The sequence below is a fragment of the Lissotriton vulgaris genome, chromosome 2_1 (assembly GCF_964263255.1).
Source record: "Lissotriton vulgaris chromosome 2_1, aLisVul1.2, whole genome shotgun sequence".
Taxonomy (NCBI): Eukaryota; Metazoa; Chordata; class Amphibia; order Caudata; family Salamandridae; genus Lissotriton; species Lissotriton vulgaris.
Genome location: NC_141687.1, coordinates 144,126,662 through 144,153,781, shown reverse-complemented (window position 1 = coordinate 144,153,781; position 27,120 = coordinate 144,126,662). Strand labels below are relative to the sequence as shown.

The 27,120-nt window shown below is 44.7% G+C and overlaps 1 protein-coding gene across 1 annotated transcript in view; it reads left to right on the top strand.

Annotated features, from left to right (window-relative positions):
* Positions 1-27,120, top strand: part of LOC147729701 (dynein axonemal heavy chain 17-like) — a 1,258,223-nt gene that overhangs the window by 273,434 nt on the left and 957,669 nt on the right. The window lies entirely within an intron of this gene.

Genomic DNA, 27,120 nt, shown 5'->3' with positions numbered 1-27,120 from the left:
ATTGGCTCCCTTGAATTATTGTCTTTCTGCAAAACCTAAACACACAGAGCTGATTTATCTTCATAAGTCTTCAGCTGTTCAGAGTTGTTATTCGTGCGCAGAAACAAGAAATGGAAAAGGCAACTGGTGTGGCATTGACTCTTGTCAATTCTGGTTGTGTTTTGACATGGTGTTTGTAAAACCTTAGGTTAAGGACATGCCAAACTCTCACTAATATAAAAAATAAACATTGGCTAAAAGCAAAACTATTTTTTTGGCTCATAACGCACACCTTGCCATAGCTGTCCCTAATACTGAAGAAAATTCCTTTGTGTGGCTATGTGGATGTGCTATTTGTGAAGGATCAGAATGCTGTCACTCACTGCAAGTTATCTAATGGCTGAAGTGGGCTGACCCATTGTATGTTGTAGTGGGCAGAAGAAAAATGTGAATGACAGATAACAGACTAATGAATGAAGAGGGCTGGATGAAAGCCTCTATAAATAAGTACATTACTGATATAATTTTAGTAAAATAAAAAGGTTTGGCTAACTTCAGACCTACAAATGTTACACTACCTAACGTAAATGAAAAATATTGTAAAAACAAACAAACCTTCATGACTTTGCTTTCCATTTTTTTTGCTTCTAGCACTAAAAGCATGCAATTATGCTCCAAAATCTCTAAAATGTTGATTTTCCTGCCAAAGGATGTTGAGTGTAGCTGCATGTGGCACAAAGGGAATAGGCTGAGAGTCAAAACATTACAAGATGAAAACTGTCAGTTGCAAATATGCATAAAAAATGACATAGTTCCAGGTAACTATGCGGCAGCGGTCACCATACTAGGGGGCAGGCCCCCGTGTGGGGGCCCTTAAATGACCCGAGGGAGGAGGTGAGGAGGCTCCAGGTTCTGGCCAAAAGAAGCATCATGCTGTTAAGACTCCTTGTTTGTAAGTGAAAAAAAATAAGTGGCAGTAAGACACTCTATAATGGGCCACCACTAACATCTTTTGGCATTTATATCGTGACTGAGAGGAGGTGTCAGATGGAAAGGGACAGCAAATGTTCCTCAAACGTCCCTCCTTCCATTTCTGATAATCACACTGTGGACACGTTTACACTTTAGTAAGATCTAGCTGACCAGAATAATTTGTTTGGCATTCATGTATTTGTTTGCATTTAAAAAAAGGTGTAGCAGAACTTAACTACAATGTTTAATTATGTTTACATTTAGACATATTTAAACCCTGCCAATTTAATAGAATTGTTGTGAAAAATGTTGGGGGAGCCCTCATTATTCATTTATTTTTCCTTCATGGGGGGCACTGCATAAAAAAGTTTGAAGACCACTGCTCTGTGGGGATGAGGGAAAAATAAACACAATAAGAAAACTATACAGTGACAAGGAAAGCTGCCACCACGCTTCTCAGTTCTCCAAAACACATCACAGCATTTTGGATTTTGAAGTTAAAACATGAATACACCATCACTTGATTCTCCCCAGCATATCTACTACGGCTGTGCAAAACATTTCACCCGTGCAGCAACCTTTAAAGAAATATTCTATAGGTGTAGAATTTTTTTATGTGTTGGCATCATTGTTCAATGACTTTCCTATGCACCTGTAATGGTTTCACCAGTACAGTGGACTGCCCAATCCGTCAATAGTGCTAGAAATAGAAAGCTGATAGGCGGGTTGTATTAAGAAAATTGTATTTGCTACATAAAATCTAACAAGTGCTGGCTTTTCTCTGTGGTATGACATTTTATTTTTAAGATTTTGTTAATACATTTGGAAATTATATTTTTTTGTTTTAAGCCGAGAAAACATCAGAAATTCCAGGACAGGTTCTGCATTCTTTGGGTGATGATAATGCCCCTTAGCAGTTTGTCTTGTATGAATGTCAAGCAGGAAACGTAATGTAAATTCAGCGCCAAGAAACCGCATGGTGTTAGAGCGCTCTATAAATCCTTTCAACTTCAACTTATGGGTATTCAGATTTCCAAGAAATAACAGCTTTATTTCTTTCTCGTACCAGCTCTTTCTGGATGGGCTTATAACTTGCAGTTACTTAAGATTTCTTCTTCTAGAAATATCTCTCGTTTTACGTTTCAAAACTTTATTCGATTCATAAAATGGATCATAAAAGTACTAAACATACAAATCATCATGCCTCACAGTTTACCCAAATTTATAAAAGACATAGTAAAAATGACCGTTATAAAAATACTTAATACATAATTTTCACCAAAGAATATTATATACTTTTTGGTACTAGCCATAGGCCTTCCTAATCTTTAGCGAAACTCTGATAAAATTTAACATAGCACAGCAGGTTTCAACAGAGGATAATGCTAACAGGTAATCATACCCTTCCTTATAGGTACAGGGTTGCAGCCCCTTCAGAATTGGTTTAATAAACCGAATTCTTGGCTCTTGGTATAAGGAGCAAAAGAGGACCACATGTATAGTGCTTTGACTAACCCTATTATTACATGGACAAGGGGGCAGCCTCTCACACCAACCCCCTTGTTTCGGGAAAGCGAGCAAAAAATGCAGAATATCCAATCTAAACCTTGTTAGTAGGAATCGCCATTGCACATTAAGAGTAAATGTTAAATAGAACTGAGGTTGGGGCTTACGAGCATAAACATTAACATTAACATCGTCCAAAGATGGTGGATTCAATGATTTCCAATACAGTATCTTTATGTCCGCCTTTTGGTTTCCCTCTATTTCTTCAGGATTGTCATAAAAAGAACCCAATCCAATCTTATTTAACATATTACAAACATAGGACAACCAGGGGATCTGTTTTGAATTTTCTAAGGCCATGCAATCCATGATGATATCTTTGGTGAGTTGCAGGTCTTCAGATTGCCATATTTTGCCCCATAACAATAAAGGGGACAAACGAATCGTATCAGAAACACTGACCATTCCCATTTCTTTGTGACAGAAAATGTTTGAGCAGCCTTTGGGGACTGATAAAACCCTTTTTATGAAATTATTTTCCACCACCTGTATCACCACACCCCTGCCCCGTAGGTGGCCACCGATAAACATTTAGATGTGTAAAGGGTTTTGAGGTGCGTAACATGTTTTTGGCCCAATTTGCTGCAAAAACGGAAGATGCCCTCTATAGCCCGGGTCGCACCCTGGGCTCGAACCTTCATAACTGGCATCCAGCTTAATTTGCTATTAAACAAATTACCTACATAGTTAAAGTTTTCCACCTTTCCAATTGTGCGATTATTCACCACAAACTTCCTGACGTTTGACCCTTTAGGACCACAAGACATTACAAAAGATTTGTCAAAGTTTACCTTTAAGTCGAGGTCAAGCATGAAAGTATTAAAGGCATCTAAACATGCTTGCATGCTATTTCCAGTTAAGGTCATTAAGACAGTATCGTCTGCATAGGAAAGCATGGGAATACTTTTGCCTTTAATTTTTGGAAAGTCACAACCATGGTTTAATAAATACTTTTCTAGCCCATTTGTATAAACCAGAAAAAAGAAAGGCGCCAGGATGCATCCTTGACGCACACCCTCAGTGGAAGGAATTGATTTTGTCATTTCGCCTCCAGGGCCAAATCTAATTGAAACAGTTGTTGCTGCATGTAACCTGCGAAGCAATGTGACTAATGGTTCCTCAAAGCCCATGTCGTCCATCATCCGCCACAACTTATGTCTGCAAACAGTGTCGAATGCACTTGACAAGTCCATGAAGGCGAGATGTATTGCAGACTTTTTTGCCTTCATGTACTTGCCTAAAATTAGTGCCAAATTCAGGCACTGCTCGACAGTCCCCTTTCCACGCCTAAATCCGTATTGGGAATCAACTATAAGACCTGTTGAATCTGCCCAACTTTCTAATCTGGCTAGGATAACCCTGCCCAGGATTTTGCATGAAGCATCTATTAAGAAAATGGGACGATAGCAACGTGGGTCGCACCTATCGCCCTTCTTGAAGATCGGCACTACAATTGCCTCCTCCCAGGTACCAGGGATGCGCCCAACCACAACAGCCTTGAAAACATTCAATAATATGGGTGCCCACAGACTAACATTATGTTTAAAAAAGTCCAAGGGGACAGCATCTGGGCCTGGAGCTTTTAGTGATGATCCTTTCTCTAAGGATTCCTCAATCTCTGTCAATGTAAGTGAAGAGCTGAGGGTCAAAGCCGAGGGAAATGTCACCAGTTCCCCTATACTATCCGGACTTGCCATTATTGAAATAGAATTAGGATTAAAAATCTTAGTAAAATGTTGAACCCACTGTTCAGCGGTGACCTGCATAACTATAGATTCTTTGTTGTCATTCTTAAAAAGGGGGCGATTAAGGACCTCCCAAAAGAGTCTGCTATCTTTTAGTTCTGCAGCCTTTTCAAGGTCTTCCCAAGCAATGTTTTTTAGATCCTGCTTTCTTTTTGCAAAAGCCTCCCTATAGGCCTTTCTACTAGTTCTTACAAGTTCTCTGTTTCTTGGTTTTTGGCGCAAGGCTAGTTTTAGGGATTGGTGTGTGACTGAACACACGGAGTCAAACCATCTAAAGGCCTTTTGGCCACCCTTTCCCTTGGGTTTCCTAAGGTGCTTTGCTACATGCCCACACAATTTCTCAAAGCTCTCAATAACCTGATGGGGGTCAGGTGCTGGGAGTAGACATAATTCCATTTCCGTTTTGCAACTCGCAAGAATATCTTCCTCCAATTTTATCACGTTTACCTTCCCCCATTTCAAGCTAACACCTTGATTCTTGCTGTACTTGATCGACTGTTCCCAGATCTTGGATGGTTCTTGCGCTGGCAGGCACAATGACAACATTAGGGGATTATGGTCACTTGCGGGATTGTCCACCACCTCAAGCTTATCGACATATTTAAGGAAGCTACTGGATACCAAAACGAAATCAATGGTGCTCATCTCCCCCCTTGTACCCTGAAAAGTTGGTATATGCGGTATGTCGGGGGCTGACCAAGGTTCCACCACACACAAGTCATTCAGGATAATAATATTGTTCAGAGCATCCCCCTGGGGTGTGTGTTTAAAGTGGATCAAGGGCTGTGTGTTTAAGTCCTCCAGTCCACACACATTCGAACCTCCAAAACTACACAGCGAACAGTTGAAGTCGCCAACCCAAATAACAGACGATTAAGGGTGCTCGCTTCGTGCTTTGCCCACTGCGTCCTCCAGACTTTGGATTATCGATATGTCATGTCCGTTAAAGATATTGTGATACCAATTGACTAACAACACAGGTTCTGGAAAAAGATGCTCTAATAACAACAGTTGGTACCAATTTGTGTCCACCAGTTTCGAAGTTGTCAAGTTCTGTAGTTTTATAGACCACGCTGTCATTATACCACCCTTCGCCCTCCCAGATGTCGATGGAACGGCCAAAACATTGAATGATTGAAAGCCCTCAATATCATGGGCAGTCCTAGTCCAAGTCTCCTGTAAACACAGGATTCCCTGGGCTCCCACGTAATCCAGCCACGCATCATCCTCCAATCTTCCAGTAAGTCCGGCAATATTCCAAGATATTAGGGACAGCCCCTTTCTCCCATAGGTGCTCTCCAAAATATCTCTTGTACTTGAGGGGTCTTGCCCAGGCAGTAGTGTGTGATTCTCATGACCCAAAGTGGTATCTCCCCCAAGGACAACATCATTCTCTGCGTGTGGGGGGCCAATACTCACAGTATCACAATCACCAATCACCACCGCTGTTTCATCATTGCGGGCTATCCCTATGTTTCCCCTCTTTCCCAAATCTAGAGCGATAGGCGCATTGCCCTCAGACCTAGCTGATGGTCAGTCTACCCCGTCCATACCCATTAATGGGTCAAAGCGGTTTCTCAATGGGATATTATTATTTGAGATCCATCCTGAGTACTCCTCGCCTTGAAGCCTTGATCTTCCTGGGTTAAACGGGACTTGTGTAAAAGGACCCATGCTTGGTGGTCCCATAAAGGGGCCATTTATCTCATGCCAAGGGACACAATTATTTTGTGTGCCTTGATTCATGTTCAAGGTATGTGCCCAACCCAAATGATTATTGCTGTGTGTTCTGTACCCGCGATGGTTGGGGTTTGAGACGGTATGATAAAGGTTGGGGTAAAAATATTCGAGTCCCACACACTGGATGTCCCCTATCCTACCGAACCTTGCTTTGCTGCAGATCATATCCTTAACCCAGATGTCTCTAAAGTTAATCAGGATGCAATCTCCCTCCAGATCTTTCTTACTTGGCCCAACCCAGGGGACCCTCCGCACGCTTAAGATTTTTGTAGCAGTGTCTCGGGATAGGGGCCTATTATTATTTAGCCAGAATTTTGTTTTATTTAGAAGGTCCTCCATTTTCTCATATTTATTCGCTGCAATTAATGGAACACCTCTCAAAATTGCCATATACGGGGCAGCCTCAGGGGGTATGTTTACATAAATCTTTTTTGCCAGGCAGGGGTGTTTTGCTAGGGGCTAAAGGTTTACTAACTGGAGTTTCTTTCCCTTCAGCATTTGGCAGGGCTGGGGCAGCTGTGTTTACTGGTGTAGCTGCCACCATAGAGTTGTTTGGCTTAGATCCCACAGTAGTCGCCAGCGTAGTTTTAGACAAAGTAGCTGGTACTATGCAAGGGGTAATACCGTTAGGATCTGCAGATACTGCAGTTTTCGGTTGCTGAAGTTGTGTCTGGCTTTTCTTAGCACCCTTTTTTACTAGAGTAATATTGTTACCACCAGTAGCAGTGGGTTGTTTGCTGTTATCTACAAGACTCATCAGTAAAGTGGTGTTTTTAGATGTTAAGAACTCTAGTTGATCTAGTTTTAGGTTAATGATTTGGGTTTTTTCCATCAGGGGAGTCAGCAGGCTTTTTACCAGCTTCTCGAGACTGGCCATAAGATCCTTATCTTGTGTGTAGGTTGGTTTTTTATCTAGGTTCGAAATACTTTTTTCCATCTCCAAAAGCTGGGATCCTATATGTGCAAGTCTCACTTCAAGGGGAGTTAAGAGTTTTTTGAGTGTTTCCCATACTACGGTCAAGAATTCCACGTCTTTCCCTTTTATGACGCAAAGTGGAACCCCACTAGTTTCATCCTCTATTACGAGATTATTATTTTCATGAGTTGCCACCAGTGATTCAGGGCCGGGTTCTGGTCTTAGTTCAGGTGGCTGTGTGTTGCTCACTGGGAGTGGATCTAGGGGTAGCAAAGATGGTGCCTTGGTGGATAACTGTGCCTTCGCAATCTTGGCCTTTTTTCTTGCATATGCTGTTATGTTATTACGCTTCCTTTTATTGTGTGGCCCTCGTTGTTTGGTGCAAGAATTTCCCCCGCCCGATTCCATGGATTTGGGTGTTGGCGCCATTCCCAAGGGACCGCCCTCACTCTCTTTCTTTTCCCCATCTACCCCGACCATTAAAGGTTTTAGAGAGTTAGAGGATACTAATGGTGACCCCCCTTTGGTATAGATGTAGTGGGTACTAATGGCTGGTGAATATCTGCCTCAGTTACAATCAGGGTAGGTGGATGACCATTTGAACGATCAGGTGTTTTAGCGAAGGCTATGGGCCCTAGGGAAGATTTTTTGGCCGCTGCTAGCTCCTGTGATAATCTCCTTGCCGCATCTAATTCAATGGACACTCGGTGCTGCATTTTGGCAATCTCCGTGTCAATAGCTGTGTGGGTCCTGGTGATGAAATCATCGAGTGTACCATTTTTCAGTTTGGACTTGGCTGCCCTATCTTTGTACTCACGGGATGACATGGTGGCTGGTCAGGCGAACGAGCTGGTAGTACAGTTAGTACCGAGGGTTAGGGCCAAAGAAAATGGCCCAGTCCAGTCTCTCCCAGCCTCTAACGGCCTCAAACGGCACGCTCTTTGCCCGGTCTTCGCCCCGTGCTGCATCCCGTGCTGCGGGAGGTTAGAGCTGAGTTATAGGGGGCGTAGAGGGCGATGGGTGGGCCAGCGGGGAGAGCGGACCGGAAGCTGGGTGTCGGTCGCGCAGGGACTCCTGGTTGTTGGAGTCCCTGCTACGCTCGCAGCCCCGCTGGTGTACCTTGCCCGGTTCCGCCTTTCCTCCTCTGTCGACAAGCACGCAACACCCGGCACAGCAATCGACGCGGCACCCGCGGAGCGGGTGCGGCGAGGTGTTGAGCCGGCTGTGAGGGAATCCACGAGTGTATGCTCCCAACAGGCATCCTGCAGTGGCAAAGTCCTTAGGTAGCAAGGTCCCGCACTGGTAAGATGGGGGAGATGGTTTTAATAATCCTCAGGTGGGCGGTGGGCGGGCCAGCGGGGAGAGCGGACCGGAAGCTGGGTGTCGGTCACGCAGGGACTCCTGGTTGTTGGAGTCCCTGCTACGCTCGCAGCCCCGCTGGTGTACCTTGCCCGGTTCCGCCTTTCCTCCTCCGTCGACAAGCATGCAACACCCGGCACAGCAAGGTGACGTGGCACCCGCAGAGCGGGTGCGGCGAGGTGTTGAGCCGGCTGTCAGGGAATCCACGAGTGTATGCTCCCAACAGGCGTCCTGCAGTGGCAAAGTCCTTAGGTAGCAAGGTCCCACACTGGTAAGATGGGGGAGATGGTTTTAATAATCCTCAGGTGGGCGGTGGGCGGGCCAGCGGGGAGAGCGGACCGGAAGCTGGGTGTTGGTCACGCAGGGACTCCTGGTTGTTGGAGTCCCTGCTACGCTCGCAGCCCCGCTGGTGTACCTTGCCCGGTTCCGCCTTTCCTCCTCTGTCGACAAGCACGCAACACCCGGCACAGCAAGGCGACGCGGCACCCGCGGAGCGGGTGCAGCGAGGTGTTGAGCCGGCTGTCAGGGAATCCACGAGTGTATGCTCCCAACAGGCGTCCTGCAGTGGCAAAGTCCTTAGGTAGCAAGGTCCCACACTGGTAAGATGGGGGAGATGGTTTTAATAATCCTCAGGTGGGCGGTGGGCGGGAGAGCGGACCGGAAGCTGGGTGTCGGTCACGCAGGGACTCCTGGTTGTTGGAGTCCCTGCTACGCTCGCAGCCCCGCTGGTGTACCTTGCCCGGTTACGCCTTTCCTCCTCTGTCGACAAGCACGTAACACCCGGCACAGCAAGGCGACGCGGCACCCGCAGAGCCGGTGCGGCGAGGTGTTCAGCCGGCTGTCAGGGAATCCACGAGTGTATGCTCCCAACAGGCATCCTGCAGTGGCAAAGTCCTTAGGTAGCAAGGTCCCACCTCTCAAACATTTGTCATGGTAGAATGGAATGCCAAGATGTCCACTGGTAGACAGGAATACCAAGATCCTCACTGGTAGACAAGAATGCCCAGATCCTCACTGGTAGACAAGAATATCAAGATGCTTACTGGTAGACAGGAATGCCTAGATGCTCACTGGTAGACATGAATGCCTAGATCCTCACTGGTAGACAAGAATATGAAGATGCTTACTGGTAGACAGGAATGCCTAGGTGCTCACTGGTAGACAAGAATGCCCATATCCTCAGTGGTAGACAATAATATCAAGATGCTTACTGGTAGACAGGAATGCCTAGGTGCTCACTAGTAGACATGAATGCCTAGATCCTCACTGGTAGACAAGAATATCAAGATGCTTACTGGTAGACAGGAATGCCTAGATGCTCACTGGTAGACAAGAATGCCTAGATGCTCATTGGTAGACAAGAATGCCTAGATGCTCACTGGTAGACAAGAATGCCTAGATCCTCACTGGTAGACAAGAATATCAAGATGCTTACTGGTAGACAGGAATGCCTAGATCCTCACTGGTAGACATGAATGCCTAGATGCTCACAGGTGGGCAAGAATGCCAAGATCCTCACTGGTAGACAAAATGCCATGATGCTTTCTGGTAGACAAGAATGCCAAGATGCTCAATGGTAGACAGGAATACCTAGATGCTCACTGATAGACAAGATGCCAAAAGGCTCAGCGGTAGACAGGAATGCCAAGATGCTCACAGCAGTGAGCATCTTGGCAGTATTTGCTCTGCAGCTCACATTTTTTAATTGAAAAGGGCAAACTTTGCTTTCCTTCTTTGCAAAGTCAGAAATTAACTAATGTTATTGTGTATTACTACCACACAGAGAGGAAAAACTGCAATATGAAGCTCAACAGAAAAAGAAAATTATTATTATGATTACCATTAATACAAGGCATCGCTTTACATTCACACTGTAATGCGGGAGAAGTAGAATTTGCACCTTTGGCTTCAGCAGTTGAATCCGATCCGTCTTGACTTGAAACACTAATTTTCGAGAAATAACTGTTTTTGATGCACACTTAAATCAGTGATGCTTCATTCGATCTATTTAAGCAATTGATGTCACATTCACACCTTATTTACAAGATGTGCACAGCATCTGAGAGCCAAATCATCTACTCCTGCACAGTCTATTTCGCAGTAGTAAAGAATCTTTCACTTTCATTGACACCTTGGTCTTTCATTGTTTCTCTTCATGCGGGAGCATAGACGAGTATCCATTTTCCAGGAGATTCACTGTCACTGTTATTCTAAGTGAGCCAAAGCAGTGAGCCTCGTGGGTGAAAAGCAGCGCTTTATAAATCCTGTTGACATAAACAACTATGATGAAGATCTGCTGGCAGTCGCCACCAGTGCAGGTAAGCTCAGTGGGGCAGTGGATCGGGGAGGAGGGGAGAGTCGACAGAATAGGTTTTATTTATTTATTTAATTTGACCTATTCTGTCGTCTTCCCAGCCCCTCCTACCCCACCCGCCCCAGCCACACTGCGCTTACCTTCGCTGGCCGCAACTGTCTGCTGGACAGCCACATTAGCAACTCATCATCATGCCTGCTGTCAGCATTAGTCTGGATATCAGACCCAGAACCAATGATACATGTAACCTCTTGACAACTTGACACCATACTTACCCATGCACACCTTTCATTCAACATGTACATGCCTAAAGGACAGCTTATGAAGGAGCTGGATGTGAAAGTAGGGAGATCAGCCCATTCCATTCACTCAGTAGATCCCTGACAGACACTACCGAAGCACACATTGAATCTCAAGCACAACCAACTCTGAGTGTGAAGGGTTCACAGTTTTTGTTGGAACTGAGTGTAATTCATGGTGAGGAGGTGCAGTTGGATGGAACCCTACCTTAGATGTCATTCCTTTAGAAGGTTTATGATGTCCTATGATTCAGTGATTCTCAGAAGTGGGTATTTTATGACCTTAAGATTACATATAGAGTTATAGATTGGTAACAGTGAATTATGTTAAAAAAAAAAAAAATGTACATAACATAACAGTGAATTACGTGGATGTATTTCACTGGGGGCTTCTGAGTGGCTTTAAATAACAATGAAAGGGAAGCGCGCACTTGCGGGGAATGAGATTTTGATACCCTTTTTGATCACTTAGATACTTATCTCATTCATCTATTTGGATCGATTATTTTCTGTCATTGAGTAAAAGACAAACCCCGCATAGGTTAAATTAACCCCATAAACTGACGCAACTCTGAAGAACCACTTACGACTGATGAAGTTTTAAAAGTTTAATATAAAATCAGAATTAAGTGCATATACAATCCTCTCAGGATAAGATTCAACAAGTATACAGGAACTAGAAGGAACATAAATTCCCTAAAGAACCTCAGTCTACAAAAGAATACAATTGAAGTCAATTCTAGAATCAACAGATTAAAAGCATCGACACAATGTGGTTCCGTTGCGTCATCTACAAAAAGAATAAACAAGTTAATTCTGTCCCTACTCTGTACTAGGTGACATCCCTACTTCGCAAGTTCCTTACCTAAAAAAGGTGTCAGCAGTTTGACTTCCAAAGAAGTTCAAACTCTCTTAGCCTCTAATGGTAACTTATGTCGAGAAACAGTACCCTCTCTGCCTACCCATCCGTTCTCTAAGGGTCCTCGGCCTACTGCTCTCTTGCGCTTTGTTCTTTCTCTCTGACTTCTCAGGCCATCTGCTCAAGTCATCTGCGCTATCTTCTCCCCGGGGTACTGTCCCTAAAATACACAATCACAGTATGGGTGGAACGCCCCTTCGACGCCCACCACGTACTTTCCCCATGATGTCATTCTTTGCTCTTTCCATAGCTTCATCTCTTCGCGTCGTCCGTTAAGTTGACCCTTCTCCTTAGACGCCATCTTCGTCTTCTTGCTGGTGACTTCATTTGACATTTCATTTGACACTTTCGAAGCAAAAGTCTATCACCTCAGCAGAACTCTACTCTTTACGACTATATTCTTAACCTTCTCTGGTCCTGTGAACGGTCATTTCTAAACAAGACTCAAATTCCAAGCGTCTCTTATCTCACTTAGGCCATAAACTTCGTCCAGCATTGTCACCTTAAATCTAGCAAGACCTTTGACTCTTGTCTCGCACATTCAGATCAAGGCTATTCACGACTCCTGTGAGCCCACTAAATTACATACAGCGGACTACACTCCTACGAACTCTTGGTCAGTTAGGTTAAAATCACATATGACTAAACCCTTCTAACATTCCTACAAGCTCTTCTACACAGTATAACCTTTAACACACATTTATATATAATCGAGTTTAGCAAAGCAATGATTATACGCGAATGCATTTTACATAGAATACAACATTTATATTCTCGAGCTTACATTGTGTTATACATCTGCACATTTCGTCACTTTACGTTTCGCCGTTTTCTCCATTTCATGATTACACACGTCTATTCAGTTTTGCACGTTCTACTATTCTTAAGCATTTCTATACATTTCTATATTAGCCCACTATGTATACGGGCCTTTCTAATTCTAATACTCTTTATAGAATAGATACAGATACATTTCCTATTACATTGGTTACATCGGCTAATTTTACGCTACAAGTGTTAACTTCACGTTATAGATTCTACGTTTATGCGACATGTTTGTGAATATGGTACATACATAATTTTTATTCAAATTGCGCTCTCTCAGTTCCCCCCTTTGATGACCTCTAGGGGTCATCACTAAATGCAATTTGAATAACACCTTTACACAGAACTAGTTACAAGATTTCCTCTTTTTATCGTTTCGAGAGCTCTTAAACTCTTGTACTGTTGATCTTGTAAAACAGCTAATCTCCTTTCTTGCTCTCTCATGGATCTTTGTAACCGGTTCGACCTATACCATTTGTACAATTTCACTAACCCCAACAATGTGATTATGCAAATCAATACTATCAATATAGGTTTTAGTATATACCACATAATGCTTTTACCAAGGTTGGCAAACCAACTTCCAACCTTTCCTACTCCATGACCTACTTTCTCCCAAACATTTACTTTTGTTAAATCTTCGATTTCTTTATGTATCTCTGTAATGTTTTGTATGACTTTCTCAAGTGGTTTTGAATTGTCTGGAATGTAAGTACAACATTCTTGGACCTTCAAAGCCTTGCAGACTCCGCCCTCTTTTGCTAGCAGTCAGTGGCGTCACTAGGGGGGTGCGGGGGGTGCGGACCGCACCGGGTGTCACCCCATCATGGGGGTGACACCAATCTGGTTACACTGCTGGCTCGCCTCGCTGTGCTCTGAGTGTGCTGCTTTATTATGGTGCGCAGCGCCCCCATCTGCTTCTGCTTGCAAATTGAAATACTGCAGTGCTGCCAATGCACGTCGCAACGCACGCACCCACCACCTACTATAGTGGTGATGTGATGGTGCGATGCACGGCGGCCTACCCAGTTTGTGGGTCCCAGGGCCGTCAATCTTTAGAGCTACCAATGACGGCCCTGGGACAGCCCTCGCGCGCTGTGCTCCTCAACGCGTCACGGCGGTCGCGCGCCAACGTATCACGTCTGTGGAGAGACAGTCTCTGTCAGTGTTAGATATCGCGCGCCGTCATCTCCCCTTCATCCGGTAATGGGTCCGGAGGCCGAGGTGAGAAGAAATGTTATTTATTTTATGAAGGAGTTTACTTTAGAAATGGTGGTAAATGGATTTGGGGAGAGTGTTTTTTATATAGTGCTCAAGCTCTTAATTGGGCTTGTAGGAATAATTGGTAGTAAAATTGGATAAGTGTCTACCATAGTGAAAGATCGGATCCGGTGTCCCAAAAAGCGCCAATACACACATGTAAAAAGTGCCTGACCTGCTTGAACTGGGAGGGAGCGGTGTCGCGCACTACTGTGTTGTGAGTATCCAGTGTCCGATCGTATCAAGTGTTTGAAGTCGGTGAGTAGGTGCCTGGATGTGGGTGCAAATGGAAATGTGGCACACAACAATCAGATTGCATTCGCAATCGAGTCCCAGTCCCCAAGGTCGGGCCAAGACAGTCACACAGTGGGTGCTATAAAAAAGAAAGCTTTAAAGACGTGTCAAGGAGCGAACTAATGATTTCAGGGCTGGTGCTCGCTATCGCTTCATTATTTATGTGCGCTGGCTTGGCGTTGCTGTCAACTCTTTGGGGGTCGGGTTTGGTACTGAAGGTCACTACATTTCCCCAAGTATAACCAGGCACTAAATGTGTGCCACCAAACTCAAAACCCTCATTGAAATGGCAGCACCACAATACCGTATGAGGAGCTGGCCGGCGGTCCGGGCCTGTCTGCTTTTACATAGCTGCCAAGGTTTCAGATTGCTATGCGTGACATTTTCGTAATTACAGTGTTATTATGAGTGACATTTCAGTGACTATGACTATGAGTGACACTTTCTCACGAACACAGTCAAGCAATGAAGACGATTGAAAAATATAAATGTTAGAAGTTAAACCCGTGTGAGGAATAAGAAACTCTAAAAAAAACAAAATCTTAAAACTGCTGCTATACCAGAAATGGAAGGACACTAACTAATATGACACAGAGAGCCCTGCCCCCAAACAGGTCACTTGTTTCTGCTAGGAAGTCTCAGCTTCCATGCTCGCAACAATATCAGAATGCACATTAGTGTTATTAAAAATGTTTACCTAAAGTACAGAGAAACGCCAATAAGAACAGGGCACTCTGCAGCCAGCCAGCCAGCACTTGATGGTAGCGCCTGGAACACAACACTACACAACATTCAGAATTACATAATATTGCAGATGTAAAACAAAATAGATAACAAAAGATAATGCAAATTTTCTTTTAACTCTTCTATGTAGTATGATAGATGCGATGAAAATATTTCATAATGGAAAAGGTCAGAAGTTAGTAATGTAAAAAAATAATCCTACTGATTATTTAAGTTTTACTTGTCTTTCATTTTAAAGTGTGTGAGCTATGATTTTATATGCAGTTTAAAGTGAACTGTGCCTATACCTTACACTTGGGCACTGCGAACACCGATGCTGACCAGACATGACAGCCAGAATCGGTTGATCCAGGCGATAGCTGTAATCATTTTCAAACTGGGGCCATACTGCGGGATCACAGGGGTACAGAGTGTGGGAGGTCTTCTCTTTGGCTTGGACGGACGGTGTTCAGACATATGGCTTGGCCCAGGAGCACGACGACTTACAGGCCCCAAAGACCACAAAGAATAGGGTCGCTCTGTGTCACCTTCTCTGGGTGTGGAATTGACAGGCACCCCAGCACACAGCAGAACATGTCCCAACATTACCTAGGATCACAGTTCTGCCTGATGATGGGGACCCCCCCCCATGTAAACGGGGATATTTTAGGGCATCAAATGCGTCTTACAAATGAGAAGTGGCTTGTCACGATTGTCGAGTAGGTGCAGTGTTGTTCTGCTGCCCCAGCCCCACAGCTGGTGAGGCACCAGCCACAGCTAGAGTGAGTATACTCATTATGGTCACTGTTATAGTGGAGTTACAGGCTTTGAGGCCTCAGGCTCAGCTGCTTCAACTTTAGTTTGCTCAGTATCAGACATGTTTAAAATAATTGGAGAAGAATTGGAGATTACCTTGTGACACAGACACTTACTTGTACTCTGTAGCAGGCAGCACCATCAGAGGAAAGGGCCAGCCCGCTGCAACGACTTTCTGCAGCCCTGCATAGGGGCTCCTGGCAGCAGCCGCAGTTATTTGCCATCTGTGTCCACTGGCGGACTCAGAGCGGAGGAGGGCCATGCGGTAAGTTATGAGGGGGTGACACCATGAGTTACCAGCACCGGGTGACACCAACCCTAGTGACGCCACTGCTAGCAGTACATCTAAAGCAAGTCGGTTCTGAAGAACCATTGCCCTAATCGACTGCATCTCTCCTTCTACTAGCATTAATGACCTTGCAGTACTTGCAGATAATCTATCTACAACTGTAGCTAGTCTCCTGATCTTAACATCGTTAAGTATTAAACCTAACATAGGAAACATTGCTCCAAAAATGTCTCCAACTACTTCAGCATCTCCTATTTCCCTTTTCGTTCTTGTCGAAGTCTTTCCTTCTATGATCGCTAAATCCTTTGCATGATATATTTTGGGGAAGACAATTGCCAAGTAACACGAACCATACCAATTGTCAGGCAGTTTTACATAGGCATTTCTTCCACATACAAAATATACATTAGGAATCGCTTGCATCCCTTTCATAAAATCTTTCGTATAGTACTCTAATCTAAAAGCATGTTCGCAATTCACTTCACCTACAAATACACTCTCATAATACGTCTTGCTTCGAGTTAAACATAACTTTCCTTTCTGCGTTCTATCCAAAGCTATTGGACCATTGCTACCTTTCTTTTTGTGTGCTTTTTCTTCTTCGGTCCAATCAGTTTTCCACTGTCCTGACATTTTTAGAATCTTCTGCCTTCTGTATCGGTCATCTACTTGTCCTATGAACTTTTTCTCCACTTCTGACACTTTGCAAGTCAGATTATTTCTGCGTGCATATGAAGTATCTAATGTATCCCAAGGAAGAAAGAACTTTGTTAATCTGTCTTCCTTTTTATAATAGTCCCACTTATTCATTTGTTTATAATTCGGGACTTCAGGCAGTACCGAATCATAATTTGAAAAGTAGTACTCGAACCCTTCTCTACCATAAAATATACTGAGCAGTAAACTACATGTTATCCCATAAGTCAGTGGGAGATGATGATATCTGATGCCTTCATCTACGGAAGCCGGCAATTGCATACATACATAACATTCTTTGGCCTCCATGGCATCGATATACTCATACAATAGCTTGGCATATGCATTTGACCTAAAATTTCCCTGCGACTTGTCTACGTGTAACCTACGAGCTTCATTTGCCAGTAACGTCTTTTCACGGATGACATTGCTCTCCTCCTTCTTCCCAACAAGAGCAGGTTTCAAAGTCGTTACAGGCTTTACATCTGTTGTCTCTTTTTCACTTGCATGTCCTACCATGTACGATGTGGTAACTACTGTAATGATAAGAAAAATTACTACTGCTATTAGTGTACCTATTATGCATTTGGCTTTTCTGTTTGGGTTGCCATTCTCCATGTTATCAAACAGCGTAGCTCCTTTCTTTACGAAGAAAAGTTTTCTTTTTCAAGTCTTTGTGTTTGCTTCGTTTGCTTTCTCAGTCTGTAAAGTGCTCTTAATCAACAAAAAGTCTCTTTTCACAACAATGTCTTTTTCTCTTCAGCAACAGACAACCCTAACCCTTCTCCGTCCTCTAAATGTAATCCCTAATTTTATTCTTCTTTCCACTCGGCGCTAGGTTATCTTCTTCTTTATAGCTTAAACACAAAAGTCTTTATACATCTACAATTATTCTCGTACCTGCAGCTTTAATAACATGTTCCAATAATTCAAAACGAATGACTTTTTCTTCTTGTTCTGGTATTTGATGACCAAAAGTCGGAAACTCTAATCGATTTAGTACTAGATCTTTGATCCGACTTAGGTATGGGGGTATGGGAAGTGTGAAAGTCAGTAACCCCTCAGTCTCGAGTCCAGGCGTCAACATCCATATCTCCACTGCCACAAATGGATCGAGATTGATCACTTTCACTTCTTTCACTCTCCCAGATTTCTGTCCCCAAGACATCTGCTAGATAAGTCCACTCTGGGGTGGCGTACCTCCTGCAGGGCACACATACCCTTCTCGATCTCCTCGGACTCTCAGAGCCTGAATCCGTAGTTTCTTCTTCTTGATCCGACTCTTCAGAAATCGGGACAAGGGTTCTTTCTTGATTTGCTTTTAAGTTTGGCCTTCTCCTTCTCTCCGGCCAACTGGCTTCGTCACTCCTTGTCCTCCTGCTCCTTGTTCTTGGACTTGTCTCTTGATCGCTTACAGCTTGTTTGTTATCTGATTCGAACTCCCAGGTACTCTCTTCTTCTGAGACGACTTCGGTCCCACTGGTGTCCTGACCATCGTCTGCAGCCTGCTCCGACACAGGCTCAGCCTCTTCAGTCACCTCTACAGCTTGGCTTTCCCTCTCTGTGGCTTCTCCGCTTTCCGCTGGATTCTCATCCGAGAGAGGAGCTGTTTCTTCCAGTGGTGTTGGCACTCTTCGGGTGTGTGAGGCGTGTATCCAGTTGGGCAAACCTCCACACTTTACTGCAGTGTTCGTAACTAGTATGACTTGGAACGGTCCTCGCCAGCGCACGTCTAGACAGTTCTTCCTGAGGTGCTTCTTTAACAGGACCCAGTCCCCCGGACACAGGTCATGGCACAAGTCTTGTGTTGATGGAACCTCTGCAGCCTGGACCTGGAGGGACACAGAATTAATGGCATCAGATAGTCCCTTGCAGTAGTCCAAGATCAAATCGTCTGTGATGTTCAACAACGCTGCAGTCGGAACCGATGGCAATCTCATAGCTCTTCCCATTAGCACCTCGTGTGGAGAGAGACCTGTTCTTCTATCTGGTGTGCTACGTATGCTCATAAGAACCAATGGAAGTGCATCAGGCCAATTCAGAGATGTCGATGAACAAACTTTGGCGAGTCTGGATTTTATCGTACTGTTGATTTGCTCTAGGATCCCTGAAGCTTCTGGTCGATAACTGCAATGGAGCTTCTGGTCAATACTCAAAGCTGAACATAGCATCTTCACTATTTCGCTATTGAAATGAGTTCCTCTGTCCGATTCCAAAGAGGATGGCACCCCGAACCTCGGTATCAACTCTCTAAGCAACAATTTTGCTACTGTAAGTGTTTCGCACCTACGTGTCGGGTAAGCTTCAACCCATCTAGAAAATATACAGACAATCACTAACACATATCTGAGTCTATTGCATTGAGGCATTTCGATGAAATCAAGCTGCATTCTATTGAAAGGCCCCCCAGACCTCCCAATGTGACTCAGTGTGACTGGTGTTCTCTTTCCTACGTTTAGTTGCTGACAGATCGCACAACGCTGACATACTGCTTCTGCCGCTACTCTAAACTTCGGATTAAACCACATTTGTCTGAATACTCTCACCATAGCATCTCTACCTATGTGTGCTGATCCATGCAATTTCCTTGCCATTGGACTAACAAGTTCGTTTGGTAAAACTGCTCTCCCATCTGCAGAGATCCAAAAGTTCATTTCACTTTTTGTACATCCAGCTGTCTCCCAGCCCTTTTTCTCATCATCTGGTGCATTTTCCTGAACACATTTCAACTCATCCCACGTATCTACAGTATCTAACAACATTGTCAATTCAGTTCTTTCCTGTATTCCCCCCACTTCTACATTGGTGTGAGAATAACCTTGTTCTGCACAGTAACGTGCTACCTCGTCAGCATAACGGTTGCCTTGCGACACAAAGTCTACGTTCTTCGTGTGCGTGGCACATTTGACAACTGCTATGGCTGACGGACCTTGCAATGCCTCTAACAATAATCTCACGAATTCTCCATTCCTAATAGGAGAACCCGAGGAGGTCATGTAACCTCTTTGAGACCATAACTGCCCATAGTCGTGAACTACCCCGAAACCATACTGGCTATCGGTGTATATGGTGACTCGAATTTTGTTACCTGCTAAACAGGCACGGGTCAAAGCAATAATTTCAGCTACCTGAGCGGAATGTACTCCTTCCAAGCAGGCGGCTTCCACAACTCTGGTAATTGTACAAACTGCATATGCTGCTCTCAGCTGACCAATATCATCTCTTACGCATGAACCATCAACAAAGAATATTTCATCGGGGTCAGTCAATGGCTCATCTACGATATCTGGTCTCGGTTTGGTGCATAGTTCAGTCACATCAAGGCAGTCATGATCTGTACAAATTTCATCATCAATATCATTTGGAAGTGGCATCAACGTAGCAGGATTCAAGACAGAGCATCTTTTTAGGGTCACATTCTCGGCAGCCAATATGACTTGCTCGTAGCGTGTGAGCCTGCTATTCGTCAGATGCTGAGTCTTAGTCCTGGTCATTAACAATTCTACAGAATGCGGTACGTACACCACTAACTGATGTCCCATTACCACACTTTCACACCTTTCAATGCTGACACCCGTTGCAGCTACGGATTTGAGACATCCGGGCAACGCTGCGGCTACTGGATCTAATGTAGCCGAAAAGTAAGCAACTGGCCTACGCGCATTGCCGTGTATCTGGGCCAAAACTGCTAAAGCACAACCTTCTCTTTCGCAGCAGTAAAGCAAGAATGGTTTTTCGTAATCAGGCATTCCCAAAGCCGGGGCACGACACAAGTCCTCCCTCAGCTGCAAAAATGCCATCAAACAATCCTTGTCCCATGGTACCGGATCACTTACTCCTTTGTGCGTCAGTTGTAGTAAAGGTTTTGCCTTCAGTGAAAAGTTGGCTATCCACTGCCGACAATAACCGACCATGCCTAGAAACATCCTGACTTCTCTTTGTGTTTTAGGCGCGTTCATTTTCATGATCGCCTCTATTCTGTCTGGAGACACCTTCCGTTTTCCCTTTTCAATCCTATGGCCCAAGTATTGCACTTCAGTGAGACAATACTGCAATTTACTTGGAGACACCTTGTGTCCGTTCTCGGCCAAGTGATTTAACAAGGTGATGGTGTCTACTCTGCAAGCTTCCTCAGTTTCTGACGCCACTAGGAGGTCGTCTATGTACTGGACTAGAACCGAGTTCTTGGGCAGTACTAGACTTTCAAGATTCTTCTTCAGCAGCTGGTTAAAAATCGATGGGCTTTCTGTATACCCCTGAGGGATACGACACCATGTTAAAACGCGATTTTCCAGCTTAAAAGCGAACAAATACTGGCTCTCCTCATCTAAAGGAATCGAAAAGAAAGCCTGGCATAAATCTATCACGGTGAACCATTCAGCTTGGAACGGTATCTGAAACAATATCACTGATGGATTCGGTACCACTGGACAACATGTAACAACGATATTATTAATCTTTCGAAGGTCCTGCACTATTCTGTATTTTCCACTAGGCTTCTGCAAACCCATAATCGGGGAGTTACATGGACTTCCCACGATCTCCTTCAGTATTCCCTGTTTAATCATGGATTCGATCACAGGCTTTATTCCTGCAATCGTCTCCGGTGTCAACTTATATTGTGGTGTTCTTGGATACTCGGCATTGGGTCTTACCATGATCTTTACTGGCTCTACCCCTTTGATCAATCCTATTTCTTCTCCAGTAAAATCCCACACCTCAGCTGACACTGTCTCCTTCAAGTCCTGTGGAAGCTCCTCCACCGTTAGGGTAGGATATAGTTCCACGCATTCCTGCGAGTTTACAACCTTAAAATCGGCATCCTCATCGTTGGTCTGCACTTCTACTCCTTCAGGTGTGCAATGTATTGTGCAATTCAGTTTACACAACAGATCTCTTCCTAACAGACACACAGGGCTAGAATCACAGATTACAAACTGATGTTCATCACTGTAATTCCCTATCTTTACTGACACTGGTTCTGTCAGAGGATTCGTCATCCTCCTGTTTGCGACTCCTACCACCTGGATCGTCTCTCCCGACATTGGCAAACCTGGGACTACCGCTGATCTCAAAGTGGATCGAGTGGCCCCCGTGTCTACCAAAAAGGTCGTAGGACATCCAGCCACCTCAGCTTCTACGTATGGTCCTCTCTGATCTACTTCCAGGGCCGCACCTAGAGTACAGTCTTCTTCCCTATTCACTCGTTGCCCCGTAAGAGGATCAACGTAGTAGCATTCTTCTCCTCCTACGAACAATGGCATTTGTCTATAGGTTTTTCCTCCATTTGTAATGCGAGGCGGTTGAGGGAACGGCGCTCGAGGAGTCTGATTCCCCCCTTTGATAAACTTTCCCTTCGGGACTGCTGTTCCCTTTACCATGCTGGGTTGAACCTCATCCTCCTCCTGTTCTAACTCCCCCGTCTCGACATTATAGGGACACTCGCGTCTCCAATGTCCCACCTCGTTACACTGATGGCACCTCGTTGTGTTTTTAAGTGTCGCGATATCTATTCTCGGTCTCGTTCTTTCTTCCTCATCTCTGTTTTGATTATTCTGTTTCTTTACTGGTGTTCCTGTTCCCTGTTGCCGCTGTCCACCCTTTCCAGCTGATTGCATCTGCACCAACATCAGCTTTTCTTTAAGTTTCTTTGCTTTTGAGTCTATTTCGTCGCTACAGTACTTCGCATACCTCAGAATCTCATCTAACGGTTTGTTCTGCCAACAAATCAAATGCTGTTGAATCATTAGGCTTATGTCTGGTCTCAATCCTAGAACAAACTTCGACACAAACTGTCCTATATCTTTAGGATCCATGACATCCAACCCGCTATACTGTTTGAATGCTTTCAGCAATCTCTCATAAAACTCGTGAACTGTCTCTTTAGGTTCCTGAGTTGTTCGATCTATCTTAACCCAGTCTATGTCTTGCACTGGTACTTTCTCTTTTAACCATGCTATTACTCTCTCGTACTTTTCCATGACTCTATCTGATGGACCATTCGTCCTGGCATCTCTCGGAGGCTCACAAGCGGGCCATTCGACACTAAGCTTGCATGCCGTCCACAAATCTCCGGGTACTACGATATCAAACAGGGTGTTCAAATCGATCCACAGTACCTTAGAGATCTTCACGAACCTCTCTACCTGCTTGTACCACTCAACGGGGTTCTCTCTGAGTTTTGGAAAGGAATTGGTAAATGCCGCTAAATCCCCCCTACTCCAGGGTACATGCACGTAGTTTCCGTTCGCGATTTCTCGCAAAGGGAAAGCTTCCATTCGCATTAGCTCTCCATCTTGGGACTTCGCAAGTGTACTCCTTCTGACGGACCCCCTCTTGGACCATCTTTCCTCCCATCTATCCAGATCCCTCCATATTCTGATACACATGATTAGTTCCCTTATGTGTACTCTTAGCCCAATCGTCCTACGCTCATCTAGATCCTGATCCGTGCAATTTAGCCTATGGTTGGCCTGTAAAGCTTTAGTCCGTGACATGTCTATCATATACCTGTCTGCCAATTCAGATAATTTTTCATGAGCTGCCCTTGCTTTCCGAGTAACATCCTTAGATAAAAACAGTATTTCATCCGGTTCGTACAGCTCTAACCTTTCTATTGCCACTGTCCCGTCAATTATCTCATCCAAGTCTGATTTTAAACTCGTTACATCAAGCCGTCTTGCTTTTATTTCAGCTCTCAGTACTTCAGTCCTAGGTTGTTCACTCACACCCCTCTCATCTCCACTATGCGCCCTCCGTCTAAGCACAGGTGAGTTATGAGGAGTTCTTCTTCCATCTCTTTGTTCCCACCTCTCTAGATCCCAAGCTTTTCCATCTTCCCTTGGGGTATGGTGGAACATTGATCTATTCCCCATTACTACATTCTGTCTTTTCGGCTCGGTTTCTCTAGATACAATATAGGATCCTCCGTGCTGTTCTGTATCACTGCAAATCCCTTGCTGTCTGGTGTCGCTCAATAAAATGAAGGGTCCTCCACTGTCCTCCATGTTCCCGCGATCTCGTTCGTGATCACCGGATGCATGGCGAGACGTTTCGCGACTCCCTATATTTCCCTGACTTCGTCCGTGATCACCGGATGCATGGCGAGACGTTTCGCGACTCTCCATGTTCCCGTGATTCCAATGTCGCACATTTTTGTCCGGGGCATGGTGAGTGCACTTGAAACTATTTCGGTATTCCTGCGTCTTTCGTTCCCCCTCACTAAGGATGACGCGAGGCACTCCCCCACACCCTGCATTCCTGTCGTCGCACATTTGCCTATTGCTACTGGCAGTATGGCAAGTATCTCCTCGGCTTCCTTGACTCCCTCCCTCCCACTCAGGGCTGCTTTCGCCAGCTCCGCAGTTAGAGAGGATCCTGTTATCCTGGTCACTCCATTCTGCTCCTGTTTCTAATCTTTTATTCTGAGTCTCTTCGGCAGCGTCCCATTCTCTCAAATATTCCCTTAATTCCTTATAGGATTTCGGTTTCGGTCCCCTCAAATCCATCTGTCCTCTTTGACCCCCCTGTTCTATCCAGGGACCCGTTGCGGAATCCAGTGGGGTACTCCGACTCATTGGTCCTAGCAACTGCCTCTGGGAATTGATCGTATTATTCCTTCCCTCTATCTCTGCCCTCTCTCTGTCCCATCGTGCCTGTTCCTCCTGCTGGACCCCCTCTGGGTTGTAGATTGACACTATAGGGCCTATGGTAACAGGAACTTGTAAAGCGTCGGGCATTTGATACGACCTGGCATGCTGTGTTTCTGGCACCTTCTGGACCACGAATCTTCCCACTACTCTCTGTTCGGGACTAGATTGAGGTACTTCCTCACCTTTCTTGGCATCCCACTCTGTTACTGGGAGCGATTTATATTCCCCCCATCTAGCTCAATCCCCTTGCTGTAATGCGGGACTTTCGGCTTCTCTGTTGTACGGAGGTGGTCTATCTGTTAATAGTCTTTCTATCAGATCCTCATCTGGCTCGCTATCCTCATCTTCTTCTAGAGGTTTCTTTTCTCCCGTAGCTTCTAGCATTGTGAACAGTTTGTCTGCTTCTATCTTTTGCACCCTCCACTTTTTAGCTTCATCGTCCCATTTAGCGTCCTGCACTGCTTTTACCGATCGCCTCACTCTTTCCTGGCGTCTCTTTAAGCTCTTTTCGTGTGCTGCTCTAAACCATGCACTAAGGGCTTCGAACTGTGTTGGCCTCGGTAGAGGTCTTGTTGCAAGCATTACCGCTTTCAGTTGGTTCAATACTTCCAGCTTAAACGTCCCGTATCTCGGAAACGTCAGTTCCTTATTCCCTTCTGTTAGCTTATTCCACTCGGAGATCCATAGTATTGAGTGTAAGCCTACATTCACTGCCATATGATAAGCTGGTGTGCATTCTGGTGGAGCTTCTTCTCCGGCATACAAGTTTCTTCTATCTCTCTTAAAGATCGCCCTTAAACGTTTAAAACACTTCATTTTCGATAATCTACGATTTTCCTTTTCTCTTCCTTATTTACGTCCCGATGACAAACAACCAATCCCTACGCGACTCTCGCTAATCAGCCTATCCTAGCGCGACTCTACGCTGACCGACCAATCTCAGCGCGGCTCTACGCTGACGTCACTCGTCCCCTCTGCAGCAGTTCCCCTCCTTTCTCAACTCGTCTCACGATCTTGCATGCGTTTTCATTCATACGCTGAAAAATGACTACTTCCGTCCAAGCGATCACTTTTCTCTGACTGTACGGCCACAGTCTAACTGTAATTGTCACCTCAACTGACGAGACGTCTTTCCTCACACGGTCAGACGCTCGCCTTAACTGATAGGTTACTTACACACAGTAAACGTACGACCAGCGTCCGTTACTCATACACTCACTCTTACGCTCCCCCTATCATCGGTCCTTCGGGCGATCAATGGTACCTCATGACCCCCTTTCAATGGTAGACAATTACTCTGGGTGTTCGATACACCCGAACCACTTAAGCTCTCCTTGAACTTAAGATTTTATCCGGTTGCGCGCGCTCACAACCTTCCCTCAATCACACTACAGGCATTCAACTCCGCTTGACATTACAACACAGGTACAACATAAAATACCGCAATCTTACAACGCATGACCCTTATACTCACTCTCGACCGACTCTGCTGCTTTTCTCTTGACGCACCGTCAGCACCTTCTTCGGCAGGGATTCTTCTTCTGGTCGTCGATGACTAGGGACCTTGGGGTAATCTAGACCTGACCTAGGTTGTCTTCCTCAAGAAGAAAACCATCTTTCTCTGCTACCAACTGCGGGGAATGAGATTTTGATACCCTTTTTGATCACTTAGATACTTATCTCATTCATCTATTTGGATCGATTATTTTCTGTCATTGAGTAAAAGACAAACCCCGCATAGGTTAAATTAACCCCATAAACTGACGCAACTCTGAAGAACCACTTACGACTGATGAAGTTTTAAAAGTTTAATATAAAATCAGAATTAAGTGCATATACAATCCTCTCAGGATAAGATTCAACAAGTATACAGGAACTAGAAGGAACATAAATTCCCTAAAGAACCTCAGTCTACAAAAGAATACAATTGAAGTCAATTCTAGAATCAACAGATTAAAAGCATTGACACAATGTGGTTCCGTTGCGTCATCTACAAAAAGAATAAACAAGTTAATTCTGTCCCTACTCTGTACTAGGTGACATCCCTACTTCGCAAGTTCCTTACCTAAAAAAGGTGTCAGCAGTTTGACTTCCAAAGAAGTTCAAACTCTCTTAGCCTCTAATGGTAACTTCTCTGCCTACCCATCCGCTCTCTAAGGGTCCTCGGCCTACTGCTCTCTTGCGCTTTGTTCTTTCTCTCTGACTTCTCAGGCCATCTGCTCAAGTCATCTGCGCTATCTTCTCCCCGGGGTACTGTCCCTAAAATACACAATCACAGTATGGGTGGAACGCCCCTTCGACGCCCACCACGTACTTTCCCCATGATGTCATTCTTTGCTCTTTCCATAGCTTCATCTCTTCGCGTCGTCCGTTAAGTTGACCCTTCTCCTTAGACGCCATCTTCGTCTTCTTGCTGGTGACTTCATTTGACATTTCATTTGACACTTTCGAAGCAAAAGTCTATCACCTCAGCAGAACTCTACTCTTTACGACTATATTCTTAACCTTCTCTGGTCCTGTGAACGGTCATTTCTAAACAAGACTCAAATTCCAAGCGTCTCTTATCTCACTTAGGCCATAAACTTCGTCCAGCATTGTCACCTTAAATCTAGCAAGACCTTTGACTCTTGTCTCGCACATTCAGATCAAGGCTATTCACGACTCCTGTGAGCCCACTAAATTACATACAGCGGACTACACTCCTACGAACTCTTGGTCAGTTAGGTTAAAATCACATATGACTAAACCCTTCTAAC